This window comes from Puntigrus tetrazona, chromosome 5 (genome assembly GCF_018831695.1).
Source record: "Puntigrus tetrazona isolate hp1 chromosome 5, ASM1883169v1, whole genome shotgun sequence".
In the NCBI taxonomy this organism is placed as follows: domain Eukaryota; kingdom Metazoa; phylum Chordata; class Actinopteri; order Cypriniformes; family Cyprinidae; genus Puntigrus; species Puntigrus tetrazona.
The window spans coordinates 124,076-127,217 of record NC_056703.1 but is presented as its reverse complement, the minus strand read 5'-3'; positions in this window follow the sequence as shown (position 1 = coordinate 127,217).

Here is a 3,142-nt window from a genome sequence, read left to right as displayed (position 1 = left end):
ATTAGCCATGTTTTGAATCATTACGGCTGAATAAACGTCAGTGAAAGCTTTGAGGATGAATGGTTCCTCTCTGTGGTGATCGACTTGTCAGCACACTGTGTTTTAGTCTCATTTTAATGTTACCCTGTTTGTACAGATGTGATGCTTTACTCCACTGTATGACCTACCATATCCTTAAATCGCATTTTGCTTTAACGATTTAGAGAATAATACAGTAAATTGGGCAGATAATTGCATTCAGAACTTAAGCCAACTCAGTCGCTTGCATCTGGTTTTCAGTTTAAAAAATTATATATATATATATATATTTTTTTTTATTATTATTAGTGGAATTGTTGAAAACGTTCACGATTGTCGAATTAAAATTGCAGCCACAAAGAAGTTGATTATGAAATATTGTTGTTACAAAACCTGCGCCGAGTGATCAAAAAAAGGTTCATGAATATAAAGAAGTGAAGTATAGGCATTTGAAGGGCCAGTGCAACAGAAATTACCCGGTTTGCATCAGTAATCTACGTCAGAGCTCAGCACCAGACTGTTTACCTTTTCGAATACGGTTCACATACCAAATGAGTCATGAATATTAATGCACTCTAAATACCGGATGCGAGAAACGTATGCAGAATTTTTCTTTTGATGCTATAGAAGAGGGTTTATAGTTTTTGAAATGCAGTTGTTTAAACAAAAATACACACTGCTTGTCCCTGAACAGTGATGTAGTATGTTGCCTTGAATGTGTGTAAAATGTGTTGTTTGATTATGTGAGATCTGCTGCTTTGCATCTGCTCTTTTGTGCTTACTAATAAACACCATCTCCCAGCTGTCATTGGTCTCCTGAGAGACGGGGAGTTGGGCTTGCATAATATCTAATGAGAGTGTGTCCATGGTCCATCCTCTGTCTGTCCAAAATTAAGGTGTGATAAAATCATGCTGTCTTCACTGTAGTAGATGTTATCGGACACACATAATGCTCTTTGCGTGGCAGTTAGAGAATGTTCCTTGAATATCAATACACCTGTTACCGAACCTTATGTTTACGTCTGAGTGAACTAATTCTGCCAATGCTTTATCTTGAAATGAACATATAATTTATGTTGATCCATATGTAACATCGTTGAGACTACGTAAAAAAAATGAACAAAAGCTTGTTAGCGTCATCTCAAATCACAAATTCATCAAACAATTTTTCCCTCTTAGGATTAGCAGTGAGATGTGAGGATGGTCAGCGTATAAATATCTCCTGTGGAACTCTTTGTGCGTAAGACTTCTGTGCCCAGCCGTCAGTATGAATGAGGACATGCCACATCATGCCCATCACAACCCTTGCTGGGATCGCTGGTCTCTGACTGTAATGCAGTAATCACACTACTGTAATTCCACGTTTTCTGCCATTTTCCATTGGAGTTTTTAAAAGGTTTTTGTTAAACATTATGACTTAAGCTATTAACGAACCCAACGTAATAATAACCTCGTAAAACTTTGGTTGGAGCAAAAAAAAAAGAAGAAAATTACAGAAAACAATAAAGTTATGAGACATAAGGGTGTAACTGAGAGAAACTCAATCATGAAACTTTACGAATGACAAATGAAAATCAATGGAGAAATACATAAACTAATTTTAAAGATATTAATTGTCTGAAATTAATTACAATGTATTTTGAGATCATTTTTGCTGTATATCTGAAAGGAAAATCAAAATGTAGTTTATGAGAATTATTATTTTTAGCTTATGGAGAGACCTGTCTGGTTACAGTGATGACTTTGCATAGGTGGGTACCAACTTTTTTATAAATGTAGGTAATATCTAGAGGCCCTGCAAACCTCAAATTTGGAGGCGAGGCGCTCAGGTCCTAGTACAACCTGTGTCCGACAGCTTATCAAATTACCGGCCCGAGTCTGGCCGAGCCGTCTTTTTCCCTCTTCTGCAAAATGGCATCTTATATACTGTTTCAGCTATTAAAGACTTAAGTTTTGCATGTAATGACAAAATGATTATATTTAGCTTTTTTAATAAGTTAATTTATAAAAAACGTTTGGAACATTTTTTGTTTGTTAAATATAGGTTGTGTTTTTAATATTAGCGGCAGGCGGTGAGCTGATCATAAACTATGATTGATACGATTGCATTCTCAAATCCGTTGCCTAAATAAAATCAATAGATATACTACAACAGTTCCAAGCATATAGAAAGTATGTTTAAATGGCGTGCGTTATAAGAATAAATGTGAGATTTGATGGTTTATGCAGAAAGTGAGCATTAAGCACTCTCAGAAAAGGTGAAGAACTTCAGACGCAATCATTTGCATTGTAGTCTTAAGCCATCATTTCTGTGATAAAGGTGAGAGTAATACATTATTCAGAGCTGTAGAGTCTACTTTTATTTATTGCACTGACAATATCAATAAAACATGATTTGCAATATAAAGAAAACAACAATGGCGTGCTTTCTACCTTCTCATCTTGAACAGGAGCCCTTACATTTTAAAAATAAACTTGGAGAAAAATGATAAATATATTTATAGAAAAGCGTTAAGTTACCATAAGTTTTCGTCATAATCTTCTTCCATAAAAAAATCGAAATTCCATCTTTGTGACACGGACTCAAGCTTTTCGTTTATTAGTAAATAATTGAATTATCTTTATTATTATTTTCATGTAGTAATTATTTTGCTGGGGCTTTTCTTGGTCATCAAGCGCCAGAACTCTTCAGCCGCTGGCGACAGCTCTCTTTCAGGACACTGAACACAGTGAGCCGCTCTCGGTCGCGAACATGATGCCGATGTTGTATCCACCAGCTGCAATTTTTCATCACTAATTGATGGATGTCTGAAATGCAAAAATAAGCAGAAGCCTAAAAACAGGCCCAGAAGGCCGGCAGCGTCTGAACTATGACGTGAAAAGTGGCTCAAAGAAGCCTGGCCTGAATTAAGTAAAAAAAGCTGGGGCCTGAATTTTAGCACCAGTGTGTAAATTTTCATCTGATCCCAACTGTAAATATTCTCACTTCTCCAAAAAAAAAAAAGCAAAGGTATTTGAACAAAATTCAAGTTTGCCAGTTTGCTATTCATTACCACTCCTGCAATATCTCCACCATTAAACAGTGCCAGCAAAATGTTGTAGAAAACCTTTAAAAAGTGTTTTG